The sequence below is a fragment of the Stegodyphus dumicola genome, chromosome X2, assembly GCF_044657685.1.
Source record: "Stegodyphus dumicola isolate Sdum_Otavi_A_Nest chromosome X2, ASM4465768v1".
Taxonomy (NCBI): Eukaryota; Metazoa; Arthropoda; class Arachnida; order Araneae; family Eresidae; genus Stegodyphus; species Stegodyphus dumicola.
The window spans coordinates 59604853-59621160 of NC_140781.1; the positions used below are offsets into that span (position 1 = coordinate 59604853).

Below are 16308 nucleotides of genomic sequence, written 5' to 3' on the forward strand. Positions count from 1 at the left end.
ACGTCCACCACTATCTATAACACCCCTTTAAAATGCATAATGATACCTGAAAGGTATTCAACGTGCACGACAAGACATACAAAATAACATGTTACAGAGTTACAAATTAATATTCAAGATACATTACTGATGCAAATATGACAGTTGGAGAACTCATAAAAGACTGATATAATACGGATACTGATATTAATACTGATAAAAACTGCTACAGTACTGATTCATTGATATAACACTGATTAGGAACTTCCTGGTGGAAGCCGAAAAAATTAGAAATGATATTAGAGGCAAATGAATAAGATAGTAACAACCATAAAATCGCACAAACCAGATCATTTTAATGCGCACTTGTTGCGAAACAGAAACACGTTGATGTAATAACAAAGTTTTATCCGTATTAATTTTTTGAAATTTACCCAATTGTTTTCAAGAGGTTTATGAATAATCTCGATCTATTTTTTTTAACATCGGAAGACATTTAACATTTTCTTCTTATTAGTCATGCTTAGAATATTTTTCTTTTCCTCCTCCCCTAAAAGTGAAGCGAGAAATGACAACCTTCGTAGATTACGGTGCAAGGCACGGATCTGTCGTGAGTGCTGGTGCTAGCAACACGAAAAATAAAAGTTCTGTTTTCGCACGCAACTAGAGACCGCCGTCCATGATCGCGAAATCTCAATTTGCTCGACGTGAGTCACGTTGTCTTAATGGTCAATGGGGAAAGACAGGTGGGCACAATAAGTTTTGCCATCTACTGATTCCAGTGACAAGAGAACCACCCTTACTAGATGTGCTCCATTTTTATTATGGAAATGTATCATTGGATGACGTCTGCACGATCCTGCTATTCAATTCTCGTTGAAGGCAGGCTATACGATAATTTATACTTGGTAAAGTTTTATCTACTGTGGTTTATAATTGACACGGCACACTGCAATAAATATAGCCGCAGTAATCATGAAGAAAATACATAATAGATGATACGTGGGAAATCTACTTGTATAATCAATAGTTCTTTATAAATAACAAATATATATCGTGCAACATATATTTTTAAACGAAATTTTTGATTTTGATCCCACTAATTTCACCCAAGCTCCTCGTATTTCGAGAGGGACTTAGAAACAATACATTCATAAATGTTCAAACCCACATCTCAGTACTAAGTAAGAAAATCAGTCAACATACACATTATTTGAAGTCGTTAATCTGTCAATGGATATGTTGACTTCAGATTTAATGCATGTACATCGCAGACGAAAGGCATGGCTACACTATTAAAGACACGTGTAGCAATCTTTCGTTTGTGTTAGTTTATGTTCAGCAAAATTAATTCATAAAATTGTTCAGAAGGAATAACAAGAAACATGAAATCAATCATTCATATTTCTTTCCTTTGGTCACGCTAACCTTAAGTTATATATTGTTTAATGTATTTTGATATTCTTATTATAAAAACAAAAACAAAATGTACAAACCGTAACTGTTTTATTACACAAAACCAGAATTATCGCCTTTTGCAAATGCAATCCATGGAGTTTTGGTGCATTAGCAACTGAAAGCTAATGATTTTCAAACAAATATTGAAATATGGGCAATTCACAGCAGGGTTAATAAAATATAAAAGAACATTTTTAGAATGCTAAAGAAAAGCATTATTCCTCTTGGAATATTAGAGAAAAATGTTTAAAAAATATTAAATTTGTTCAATGTCACATTGTTGAATATTACATTTTGAATGTTTTCAGCATAAGTATCCCTCTAGGAAGCGTAAATAATATTCTAAAAATACACATGACTGGGATTTACGTTTGGAAATCAAACGATTCCGTAGCCAGGTACACTGTGTCTTACCTTACTTGTCATCTGGCCAACTCTATGAACTTTATCATGACGAGAAGTGCAGGATAGCGTCTGTTATTGGAATGAGTATTCGTAGTTTTGTTAGCGACAGTATGACGTTTCCCAGCTCCGTCCCAATTTGGAAGGAGAATCTCCTTCTCTCTCGTAACCGCCAAAGTGCTTGACAGGATTTTCGGCTCACCGTTTAAATGCCCAATAACACTTACGCCAACAATGACACTTACGTCTTCCCCGGAATTCGAGCCCAACGATACGACAGCCAGCCAAGCTAGCTATTATATCAATCAGGGCGGTATCCAGGTGCATAATATAAGACATCAGATATATTTTAGTTAAAATAATGCTCCAAATATTCATAATTATCACTGGACATTAGAAAATTATCTAACTGATAATTAGAAAATTGTCAATTAGACATAATTTGAAATTAAACTTGTTTTAAATTACATCAGTTAAAAATGTATTTTAAAATATATAAACGTTACTAAGAAATGAGCCTGTTGCTTTTAAATCAGCCAGCTTATTAAGAAATGCACTTATGACTGACAAGCTAAATTATAGATCTTATGTCACGTAGAATGACAATACGTTGGAAATCGGTTAATTGCTAATCCGCGAGAGACATAAATATTAAACATGTAATGTGTTTGGCAAAAGATACACTCGTTAAGTCTCGAGGATAACAAATTGCATAATAACGTAAATTAACTGCCTATTGAACTAGGAAACAGTTTTATAAAGATTTTTCTATAACAAACTAAAACAAATATAAATGAAAGGAGTTTCTGCAGCTGCAATTTAACCACAAACCTCCGTTCGCAGCAGGAATATACAAGTTCACTCATCGGTGTCTTCAGCAATTTGACTAATTAAAATTATATATCGATTTTTCTTGCTTATTTTTCAGAAGTGCGTGACAAGCACGTTTATATACTTTGCTTTTAACGGCCGCTATAATTTTGAGGAGTTTGAGTGAAACAGCTGATCACAAGATCGTAAGTATTCTTTGTAATTAATGAAACAAAGACACATAAATAACAAATAAATAATAAACAACAAACTAAATAACATTAATTTTTATCGCACATGCTGCATTTGTAAAACAATGTTAAATATTCAGCACGAAATACATGTTTTAAACATGAATTTGAGTCCCAAGTAGCACATGACGTAGTAAAGACGTTGCAAACTGGTCCGAGAGGTTGCAAAGTGGTCGTGGCAACGTCTTTGATACGTCATGTGCTACTTGGTTAGTTTACGCAAATTGCTGAAATGTCTTAATTTTATCAATTATGGCAAAATACGCTAGTGTTGTAGAGTCATTCGGTTGTTTTGAAACAGGAGATGTGAGAAATGTGCAATGCTCTCGCCGGGACTTGAACCTGAACCTCTCGAATACGCGCCGAGTGTGATACCGTTACACAGCGAAGGCATGCTGGAAGAAGGGAGAAAATACCTTCTGCGTAAGAGATAGAATTCTTTTGTTGAAGATATTTTAAGGGAAACTGACTTGTACCTACACAAAAATATTTTTAAAAAATGCGTATTCGCCAGGATTCGAACTCGTTTAGACGCAATAGTTGCATTTCACACATTCACAAGTGGGCTTCTGCACATATCGCAGCTTTAATTAAAGTAAAAAATGTGGATATCCGATCTCCATATTACCTCACCGAACAGCCACACATGCAATTTTGGTAAAATATATTGTTTTCTAAAAACTTATCTTTCTGAATTCATTCCTACGGTTGACAAAAGATGTCTCCTTTATAATAACAAGAAAAAAAAAAAAAGAAAAACGTAGAGGTTTAGCAAAGGAAACTTGTAAGTCCAAACCTACAGAAATTTCTGATCTGTGCATGGTGGACTTTCAAGACAGTGATGCATTAGGATACTTCGTTGTATGGCCTATTACATGGCAACATGGCCTATTACATGGTGTCATATAATAGGCCATGCAGAGAAGTATCCTAATGCATCACTGTCTTGAAAGTCCACCATACACAGATCAGAATTTCTGTAGGTTTGAATTTACAAGTTTCTTTTTCTAAACCACTTATTCTTTTTCTAAACCACGTTTTCCTTTTTTTCCTATGTTATTATAAAGGAGACATTTTTTGTCAATCGTAGGAATGAATTCAGATATTAAACAGCCTGTTACCTATTACAGCAGCTCATCTGCTGTCAGCTGATCGAACACCAAAATTTATGCGAAACTAAACATCGCTCAGTTTCCGGTACTGCTGTTAGATGATGCACGACCATCTGTGTGCATTGGAAACGTATAAAAAATCAGCTCGCTGGAGTACGATGCTCTCTTTTATCCTAGGTGAGACTTGGCCCCTGTAGTCAGACATACATTCACCATTTGAACTGTTTTTAGGAGGCAAGCTGTTAGTTAATACGAATCTTATGATTCATTTAGTTAGCAAAACGTTTGACTATTTAGATGCCAATTTCTACCGCTATGTTTTCCCCCTCTAAAAGCACATAGTCTACAGCTTATCTCTTCAAAAGTAGACTAAAATTAAATTTCGTTCATAATATTATGAACGAAATTTAATTTTTTGTGTTCTACTACTGTGTTTTTGTGTTAAAATAGAGAGTAATTAGGAAGTAATTCAAAATGCATTTCCTGTTTAATGAGTATTCTTGTTTGAAACTTTTTAATGCATCGCTTAAAATTGTGTTAAGTAATATCACCAAACAGTACTTTTAATAAACGAAATTCCTACATCTTTAGATTTCATTTATGAAAGTTTGTTAATACCAGAAAGAAATTTCTACTTTTCTGTAATGTACAGTAAAAAAATACTATTTGCATCGATCTTTCAATATTCTGTTAATCGATATATATCGGCAGCACCAACTAATTTGCTACCAATCAATATACGTGGCATCTCGACGCTCTTATAAAGTGCAAACAGCTTCATTGATTCAAACCTAATTGGCCCATTGTAAACTAAGCCCTGAAAATCGACGCAGCTGAAAGCTAACTAGCTTTGTTTTTCTTGCCGCAAGGAACCTTCGTATAATTATAATCTTGTTTTGATCAAAGCCACAAAAAAATACTCATAAGAAGGAACTTTTCTGAGGTAATGATTATTTCTCTGTGCAGGGATGTTTTTTCCCGAGCCGCGAACATTTGTCTTCGAAGACAGAATTGTTCCTCTCTCCCTTCTGAATAATTTTCTCGTTCTTGCTTATTTTAACTTAGTTCGATTTTATTGAACATTACTTTCTTTTCCATAATAGTTTCTTCTCATTTATTTGTCGTTCTTTTAATCTGGATCCTGCATGTGTGTACGCAAATACAATATATCAGAAATACTCAACAGTTAGCGTTTCAATTAGAAGAAATAAATTGAAGATCCAAAAGAATTTTTAAAAAAAGTTTAAAAAACGACGAATATCAGTTTTTAGAAAAATTCGAAAAATATAACTTCACGGTCTACTGTTAAAGAAATCACCAATGCCATCTCATTCACACATTTGAGGAAGGGAATAGGTTACCTAGCGTACAGAGCTATTAAGTTTTCCAAAGCCAAGAAATGTGAGAAGGCAACTATGATATCCCCGGGATTTGATCTCTGAAACAAGTTCGGTGTTGTGCCAGTTACATTACGAGAAAGCGCAGTGGAAAAAGCGAAAATTCCTTACCTTCTTTCCCATTTAAAAAGTGACTACGCAGAAGGAACGGACTGGCACCCTCAGATGGTGACAAATTACTGCGCACATTTTTAGTCGATCGCCATTGTAGAGTATTTAGATTTATTTTGGAGAGCAAACAAGAAGATTCAACTAAGCTCTTTGCTGGATTTTAATCACAGATCTAGCGATTACTAGACAAACATACTACCAGCTATACCGAACGATATGCAGAGAGAAAGGGAAAAATGTTTTATGAGCAAAATAAATTCATAACTAATTAATGGTATATATAACGCACACCAATGAATTTTCAGGCACGTTGCTAACAATTTTATCACATCAAAATATTTATATGTGAAGAAATGGAGAGATTGATGAATTAAAAGTTTTACAACCAAAGTGATTAGACCTTAATTTTTACCATTCTTTAAGCTGCCATTCGTAAAAAATCTACACTAATCTGTATTTGAATTTAATAATCTCGAAAACCAAAACGTGGGCTCAATTTCGCTCGTTGGAATATGAACTGAGAAAGCAGGGAAACAAATTTAATATGAAATACTAAAAGTGAGTTCGAATTCAAAATCATTGTGCTGCTGGTGTTACGAAAAAAAGTGTTTTTCCGTTCGAAAAATTTTAAACTCCAGATTTTTGAGCGGTTAAGTAAAAAATGCCAACAAAACTAAAGAATGATAACAAAAATTTAATTATTTTTTCCTTGGCGATGAATGTGGCATGACACCGATGAATTTATTCATTACTAGCATTAGCATGAAGTTATATGCTCCGAAACTGTCTGAAGATATCAGTTGTCTTTCACCGAAACTGTCTGAAGATATCATTCCCTTATGGATTTTCCTTTTTTTGTCAGCTTCTGTTTTTTTTCCTTACCGCTTCTGACCTCACTATTCTGTGTCCATTGCAGAGGTCCACTGAAGTTTCATGTCGCGACGCTAATCAGTTTTTGTTCGAAGTATGAAATTAAAGATGCATGTAGAAGAAGTGTGGATTTGGACTACAGGAACTTTTCAATTTCATACTTTGTTTCTTAAAGCGCTGTATTAAGGACTATTATTTATGTTCTTTAAGCAAAAAAAGTAAGGTTCAGCTACGTTACTTTGAATTTCGGGATCAAGTGACATCTACAAGCACAGTTTTTGAGATGTCCATACTGGAATAGTAAATAGTGAAGAAATTAGCGTTGATTTATTAATGAAAATAAAGAAAGAGTCTTACTTTTATTTTTTTACTGAATTCTGGAGCAAATATCACGTTTTTTAAATTTTACTTTTTTTCATTGCCGCGTTGGATGGTACGATAGTTAGTTGGAACTAATGTCGTATATTTGACTGCCTTATAAGGTTTGACTACATGTGCAGTCTTTTACCCTTTCTTTTCCGCCTGAGCTTGCGATAAACCACGGACAAAATAGTTTAAACGACTAAAGGTTTCGGCCATAATTCCGGATAAATGCTTAAGCAGCAAGTATCCGGTCTTTAGAAGGGTCTTCTATTCTCTTCTGCAACAGCAGTTCTGTACTAAAAATTTAGGTTATTAATGAGTATTAGTTATATACTATTATATTTATTTTATAGAGCAGTAAAAAGACTGAAGCTATGGAAATGTGAAATAATGAATACAAAAGTAATGCTGTAACACTTAGGTAGCGAATAATGATAGGAGTAGTAATTCAGAAGAAACACAGTACTGGAAATTCGATGGTCCATATTGTTTGTTTATGTGATTACGGCAAAGCCTCGAGGACTATCTGCCTAAGGGGAGGGATTCTTTCGTGGAGGGCTTTCTAAGGGAAATTGGCTCGTATACACGTTACACATGGGGAAAACCACGAAAACGCCCGTGCAGATAGCCCGTTCGCGAGATTTGTACCTCGGACCGAACTACCAGGGTTCAGCGACTTTACCGCTCAGCCGTTGGTGGGCCCTTCGATGGTGTATAAGCATCGACGTTTGATTATTTCATTCTACTTTACACGAAGAATGTTAAAATACGTAATGAAGAATATTTCAAATAGATATTTCGGTTGAAATCTGAATTCTTCGCGATTACGATACTTCCTTTATTTCGTACAAGGAAGTAAAAAACAACGTTGATATTAGGGTGATCTTATGAACAGCAAAATTAAAGCACCATCATTCCGTATAAAAAAAAATTTAATTTCTACTTAAACTGTAAATTAAAACAAGACATTATCAAAAGATGGTGACGAAATACAATGCTTGTATGCTTTAGATGGCGTTCTATTTTTCATGCAGGAAAAAAGAAAAAAATCTCTTAATTAAATGCTAAGTTAGCTTCATGTCACAAGTTTTTGCAATTTTTAATTGAAAAAAAAATCTAGAAATTTTTACTGCTTTTATATATGCTGCAGTTTCTGATACCACATTAATGAACATCAGAATGATAGAAGTGGAAAATCCCAATTCTTATATGTAGTGTAATATGAAAAATCACAGACTGTAATATGAACAAATTGTGCGGAAAAACATAGTGTTAAGAATTTTATAATATAAATAATTTTAGCAAAATTATACGTGAAATTGTAATATTTTTTTGTACAGCGTAACATAAAATACTTGAGAGAGACGAAGCTCTGCCGGAAAAGTAAAATTAAAGGGGCTAGCCTGTTTAACATCGCTAAATTGTGAGATATCACCAAGCTCACGATCATTCTGGCGTTTTTGTGTCTCAAAATTTGGTGAAAAATCACTCAAAGTCGCCAAACTTAGCGACCATTGGGTGGTATTTTGATCCGGTCCCTGTATCACTGTAATTGGTATTGTAATTGAATAACTGTAATTGAACCCTATATGTAACTGTAACCATATCCGGCCTTTATATTCCTTCCAGTAATTTCGAAAAGGTACTTTCTTGGTAACCAGGAGAAAACTATATAAAACTGGGGAGAATATGGTTTCTCAGTTTTTAGTTCTGACTTGACTTCGGAGTAGTGAGAGTATTGCGAGCTTGGGCTTTTAGATGCGCTGAGTTTAACGTTCTTAGTAGCTTGAAGTGTAACTACTGATTGTTACTTAGAAGACTGTATTTATTGACTGTTACTTAGAAGAGCTATACGAGTATTTTTGTAGGAATTTCCAGAACTGTAAAGTGTTTCTTTCGGTAAAATACATTTTATCAAGCTTTCATCGGTTCTGAGTGCATTCAATCTATTACAAATCCGTACGAGAGCAACAGCAACAATGTAGTATGATAGTTTTTAATTTATTCCGGTATATTTACAAGACGTAATGTAATAAAGGAAAAAAAATTACAAAGCCAATAAATTTAAATATATTAAATAAAACAAACAACAGAAATCAGAAACAAAGAAATTTAAAATGCATTGTATGAATATTTGCTGTCGTTATGAGTACAGTTCTACAGACTGAATTCAGTCTGTAGAACTGTACTCATAACGACAGCATTAGCTTCTTCAAACATTTATCTAGACCCCTTTCAATAATACTCAAACTGAACTTAGGTATTTAAAGAAAATATGGATTATGTTCATGGAAAGCATGGTGAGGTTTTTGACGTGATAAGCAACGTGATGTAATGGATTATTATGCTGGAATAATGCATAACATAAAATATATAGAAATTAAAAGCATTTTGAAGTAGCTTTGAGACTATAGAATGCAGAATTAATATTCTGGAAGGTTATCCCAGTTACTGAATCATTACAAACGAAATGTGAAGCAGAATTGTGGAAACAAATGCAACATTTCGAGGTCCGGTGGTGCAGTGGGTAGCGCGTCTCGCAGCAGCACCACACGTCCGGGTTCGATCCCTGGGTTGGGCAAGGTTGACTCAGCCTTTCTTTCCTTGAGTGAGTCAATAAAATGAGTACCAACTTTGCTTGGGGACTAAACACCGGGGGTCCTGTGACAAGCTGACCACTTGCCCAGGCAAGATGCACAAGCACCCCGGAGCCCACGGTCAAGAAAGCAGATATCAGGGCACTGTTGGCCATGGCTGTCCATGGACTGTTTGTGCCGCCGAATTTATTTTTAGTTTTATGCAATATTTCTAAGCAGTTCCTGAAACTGTTATGATTCGTAACTAAATCAGATTATCGAATTGTTTGCTATAGCATTTAATGCTGTAAATGCAAAATAAAACAGAAAAAAAGGAAATTAATCGGAAATATGCTCTTTAGGTAAAACTGTCACTTAGTAATGAAATAAACTATGTATAAAAATTCAGTTTCATATTTGCGGCATATAAACTAAAATACTTTTGAGAAAAAAAGAAAAAGGTATTTTAGTTCTTTCGCTTTCATTCCACTTTGCTGCTTAATTCCACTTCAGCTGCCTCAGTTATTTTAGTACTTATCTTAATTCTAATTAGTACCGTAATTAGAAGCAATGATGATAAAATTTCTTAAAACTGAAAAGAAAACCCACGCACGTACATAAAAAGGGGGAAAATATTCGTTAAATGCTTTAAAAAGCTTCTCTATAATGCATAAAAAATAGATAGCAAAGAAAAATGAGTTTAAAAGTTCCACGAAAGGGTTATCTCAAGCATCCTTGACTGTTCCTAAAATTAGCACCAGTAAAAGAGTGCGAACCTGTTAAGAAATTCTTTAACTTATAAGAAGTGTTTGCACAAATGTTCTTCGAATATTGAGACGGTTTACAAAAACAAAAAATTGATCATGGAAAGCCATTTTAAAATGTTGTTATATTTGATCTGAAGAAAAGGAAAGATTTATGTTTCAAGAGTGCTCTTAAGATACGCTGAGAATAAAAAAAAGTAATTTTATGTCAATGACAAAATTTTCTATGTGAGAGATAATAATAATTTCACAAATACCTAGGCGCATTTTACGAACGTAACCTCTGATTTCGCATCATGAAAATACCTAAATTTCATACATTCATAGTGTTGCGAGCGTACGGTTTTGTAAGAGATTGAATGCACAGAGAACCAATGATAGCCTGATAAAATTTATTTTGTCCAAAGAAAAACTACATAGTTCTTGAACTTTTCACAAAAATACTCATACAGCTTCTCTCAGTATCACAGAGTACATTACGTAATTGCACTGAAACTGCTGAGAACACGAAAGACTGTGCAATGCAAACCGCATCTAAAAGGGCGATGTCCCCACGGAGATCACTTAATACTCTGAACGCACACTGAATTAAACAACTGAGAACTGATGTTCTCTTCGAACTTGTATAAATTCCCCACCTTTCATTTTTCGAAATTGTTCGAAGGCATATACGGTTAATGTTACATGTAGGGGCCGGATATGGTAACAATTACATATAGGGATCAATTATAGTTATTCAATTACAGTACCAATTATACACGGACCGGACCCAAATGTCGCCAAATGGTGGCCAATTTTGGCTAATTTTGGCAATTTCGCCCCAAATTTGGTGATAACAATTAGTCACCAAAACAGTCGTCAGCTTAGCGATATCTTGCCAATTTAGCGAGATAGCGATTTACCTCAATTTTAAGTAGACTTGCTCCTGAAATATTATTTTTGCGGAAGAGCTGCGCCTTCTTCAAATTTGTCAAGTTCCATTATACGAAAGATACTACAGTTTTAAACATGATTTCACAAAAGTTATTTACATATATGCAAACTTCGTCTTATTCTTACGAAAAGCCCTAAATTAGTTATTTAATCCAATATTATTAATATTTTAAGAGAAAATTCTTAAAGCAATCAAGTTAAAGTAGGGAAGATCTATAGCACTGATTAATAATGTATTCTGAGAAAATTTGTAGATACGAAAAATAAAAAATAAATAATAAAATGAAAAAATAGAAATAAAAAGGCTTAAATATCTTTCAAATACAACTGAATTCTTATCCGAAGTTTGTTAAATGCATATGAAATTAGATCTGAAGGGTGGAAATGCTTACGTTTTATAAATGTTTTCTGTGCAATAGGCATTATGACGGCATATAGCTGGGAAACAACACTAACGCCCAAATTTTAACTACATAAAAGTACTGATATTTTAAGAAATAACCAGTCAGCCTAATTTAATATTACATGAATTAAGCAAAAAGGAAAAATAATTTTAATGATTTAATGCAATCTGAACGACCCCGTTTTTGAACTGCTAAAATGCTAAGATACCATCCAAAGGCCCGGCAAACGCTTTGCACGAAGCACGTTTTCCTTGAGATTTCAGCAATTAGGCTTTGATTTCAGTATTTACTGAGTTTATTTAAGCAATTTTGTAAGGTTCCAAAGTGTCATTTGGGAGAATCTTTGAACTGTATAGTAGTCAGTTGATTAGAATTAGGGTAGATAATTATCGATATAATTTTAGAGATCAGAAACGATGTATTCTGCTCTCTAAATTTAAAGGCTTTTAAACTTTTACTAGTAAATCTGTGACAAATTTGTAAATAGAAAACAACCGTTATTTCAGAATTAGTTTTCATATCTAATAACTTGCTGTCATACTATGAACTTATCTTTCAGGCAGTCTGAAGTTAGAGCCTGAGGCCATCACTTTTGCATCAAGTCATTAACTTTTTCATTAAGTCAAACTTTGCAGAAAAGTCTTAACAAAGAACTCTTTTTTTTATGCGCGAAAAATTAACGGTTTGCATTTCACTGCTGTAGTGACAAAAAGCGTCCATCTGAATTGACGCAGAAAACATTACAACGGGAGTCAGCAATGGATCAGTGTTCAAATTTCAGCTCAGATTTCAACTGAAATTCAGTTTAACACTTTTACACTAAACACGTTTACATTTAAATGGAGCTAAGGACAAAAATCATTACCAGCCATAATTAGGGAATGGACTATTGCAGAGAGGCAGATATGAAGGGTTGAGCAAATGGTGAAAAACTGATGTACTGCTCTGCACCTATTCCATATAGGATCTTTGTCTGCTAAAAGGTATCAAAAGAAAATTTTAAACACTATACTCAGGCATTTTAGAAAGGCATATAGATTTAACATGCTTTTCATATATTTTCTTGGCCACATCGAACATATATGCTTTAAAAATAACTTAACACCAAATTCATTACGGGAATAAACTGCTCAGCTAAATCTCATAATTTAAACAACGTTGAGAAGTGGACGCCTTGGGACACCTAGAAAGAGGTGCTGAAATTCAAAATTCTCATCTTATAAAACTTAATGCCTTGAAGACCTAGTTGGAGACACAACCTTTAATCAGTTCATTTAGAACTTGAAATCGGTACGAGTTAGAAGAGAACATTCTCTCCATTAGCGTCAAAAGTATGCATTTGTTAAGAAAGTGTTCACTTTTACCTAAACTTTCGTTGTCGTATATTATCCTGATCTTATATTTTTCATAACATAACTTTGCCCTCGGACCACCTCCGGGGTGCTCTCCCTCAAAATTGGGGTCGAAGTCCAACTTCCTTGAGGCTCTTCTTCCATGAACTGCATGTACAAGACAAGAGCAACACAGCTTTGTTTCGTATTTAGTAAGTTCTTTTTAAACTAATGTATTATCCTACTCTGTTTCACCCCAAATAAATTCATTCAGTTTTATTCAAGAGAGTTTGAGAAATCGTTCCTATTACGTATGAAAAGAATGTTTTAGATAACAGTGTAATACGATCACACAATTAATGAGAATGCTAATTGTAAAAACGCAAAAACTAAAAAAGAAAACTAAAGAGAAAATGGAATTAATGTGAATTAAATACCGCATTTAATGTAATCCAATTAACTTTGCTCTTAGGTCTAGTTAATTAGAATTTAAAAGAAACTTTTTCTTTTTTTTTCTGCAGTCAGTGCATAGTTTTCATTTTCTCAAGATTCACCACTTGCATTTTTTATTCGTATCTTAAATTCAGGGATAAAGTTTATGCAGGTATCTAGAAGTTTATAATTGAATAGTTATTATAAAAATGTATCCAAACTCAATCTGAATTTAAAACAATTTTTTTCCACAAATCCAACAAAACAAAGAGGTAATTCATAGATATTTACTGCTGCAGAGGCAAATATTTATTAAAAGTTTTAAAGAAACTTACATGCTTCACATAGGGTACATTATAACAATACCCCAAACCTATGCAATCGTATATCGGCCAATATGCAGCCGGTTTGATAGAAATCGGGTAGAAGTATAATTGCACACACAAATCTTTAGAGATATACGAATGAAATTAAACCTCTTCAATAGTAATATATAAGGTTTTACGCTCTCCTAATCACGTGCTTTGGTGGTGTAACTAGAAAGCACGTCCAGCTAGCAACTGAGCAGTCGAGAGTTCTGGTCTTGGCAAATGCACTGCAAATTTGCCACTGGCTTTGAAATAAAAAATGCTTTGTGGTGTTTAAAAATAAAAAAATTAAGCTACGAATAAAAATAACGTTGTTATGTACAAGCGAAACACTGCAAAAGAGCGTGAAGATAAAAATAATTTTACCAGCTATAATTTAAGTTCCGTGTTACCATACAAACATGTAAATAAGTGCAGCAATCAGATCATAAATTAAGAGTACTGTCTTAACATAAAATAATTTCACTAGATGCAGCTTTCTGAATAATTCCTGACGTTTTTCAGACTCGGTTTCTTCTCCTGCCGGATCGAAAAAAAAAATTAGCCATTAAGTATTTTTCACGAATACCGTGTAATGCCATCAAATTCTGTATAAAGGTACGGTTCAAGAGACACGCTGTAGTGTTCCAACACATTTTCATGAGGGTCTGTGAAAGCTGGACGAGGTGGATAATTGATGAAACGGTTTATAATGGAATGATTATGATAGTGATAAAAATGGTTTGGTATATCTATAATATTTGAAAAACATTAAATCAGTTCACATCTGGGTATATTTGGGTATTTTGATTATTTAGGTAGAATATCTTGCCTGGAAGATAATCTTTGTTCCAACTGTCCTTAATCTCACTATGACATCATTTATGTTTCTTACCTAACTCTGCAAGTGTCAGCTAATAACACTCAGAAACATTACAATAATGTGCATGACTTGCAGTATCTCAATTGTTTAACCGGCAATGAAAGGCATTTTGATACTGAATATCTTCAGTCAGAACAAAAAAGCCAATCTGAAATAAGAACATTATCTTTCTACTTCTCTCGGCTTCCTCTGATTTTAATTATATCGATGTTTTACTTTACAATTGTATGATATATGGCCTTTGAGTTGTGAAACACATGCAAAAAGTAAAACATTGGCAAACCTATGTCGCCTGCTGCATGTTTTATAACCGTACTATTTTGCGAATAATAAAGCAGGCTGCAACTGGTTTAATAACCGTTGCCACTAGCTTTTATCAACAGAAGAACATTTTCTTACCTTTTTTATTACCAACATAGGGAACGTTGTGGAATTATAGATATCTGGCAAGTTCGTCTTGCGGTTTCTATAAGAAATTTGCCCGTTTGTAATGGTCAGCACCCTAGAATAGAGAGAAAATAATGTTAAAAACAAAATAAAAAATATTAGAAATGAACATTTTATTACTATGGCAAATATGTTCATATGTTGTTTTATACATAACCAGTAAAAAAATGAAATTATATCTAATCGTGTTAGGAAACTAGTTGCGTAAGAATGCACGCTGCACGTTGAATTTAACTCAATTTCTTTAGTGGCGATGAGAGATTATTTTATACACTCATGGGGTAATTTGTTTGATATGTGCAACTTTAAATGTGCATTTATAGTACTTATATACGCTGTTGGCCATTAGAAAAGCAACAACTTAAATAAAATACATCTATTTGACTCTATGGTTGTATCATGGTATATTTATGTGTCTTAATATACTATATACTCTATAGAATGTTAAGACACATAAATGAATCACAAAGCACATATCATGCGCCAGTAACACCGCAAGTCTGAAGTTCGCGGATTCGTTCGTGGAAGTTATCATAATAAGTTATCATGAAGTTATCATAATAACAACTTATAAGCTAGCTCTTACAAAAATATTATCACAATACATATCATAAGCAATTAGAAAATTAAATGACTGATTTTTTTGTGAGGCAATTGAAATGTCAAAACTGAAATTTACGTGAAAAGAATGATGTTATACAATGAAATATGTAAATTTACAAGCATAAGACTTTCGTTATGTCTCAAAAGCGGTATTTAAATGATTTACACATGTAAAGATATATTAAGCCCTTACAACCACCAAATTTGGAAAAGAATTTGGAAACGTGCAAATTTCACTAATTTCAGGTACTGGGCCGGTTTTAAGAAGCGTTTTAAACCACTAGAATATGTCCCGTCAAAATGAATGCGATCGCCCCCCCTCTCAACGACGGTATAAAAAGATTTTTACTTAGCGATAATGGTGAAACGCAATGGAGCAAGCTATACGGCAGCCGTACTGCAAGTTAACTCTTTTGAAGAATAGGGACGAGGATTTCCCATCAGTCCTGTGGGATCAATGTTTGAATAACTTAGGGTTGTATGCTTAAAAACTGATCGTCTGTGTGGTTCTTTTTTGAGAACTTCATAAAATCAGTTTGCATTTGGGTCAGTTCCTCCTAAATAGATCTTGGCAGCATTGGGCCAATGTCTTATTCTCCAGTGAAAGTCAGTTCATCATGTACTCGCATCCCTGCCGTCGATCCATCTGGCGGAAATGGGAATACCAGCGGAAAAATGCGCTAGAAAGGTATCGTTACAGTGTTGGGATGATATAGTGTTGCGCGAGAAAGTTATCGTTATAGTGTTGGGATGATAGAAGTCACCATAATTGATGGATGTATTGAACTACGGGTGCAGTATAATTTTACCATGTCTAGTGTTGTTTATGTAAAGA

At 34.0% G+C, this 16308-nt stretch overlaps 1 protein-coding gene across 2 annotated transcripts in view; it reads right to left on the reverse strand.

The window, feature by feature from the left end:
• The window catches only part of LOC118185708 (LIM domain-binding protein 2-like), a 358772-nt gene that overhangs the window by 275298 nt on the left and 67166 nt on the right, over positions 1–16308 (reverse strand). For both annotated transcript variants that reach the window (XM_085809198.1, XM_085809197.1), the window contains exon 2: positions 14823–14925. The gene's annotated coding sequence lies outside the window, so the exon portion shown is untranslated. The remainder of the gene's footprint in view (positions 1–14822; positions 14926–16308) is intronic.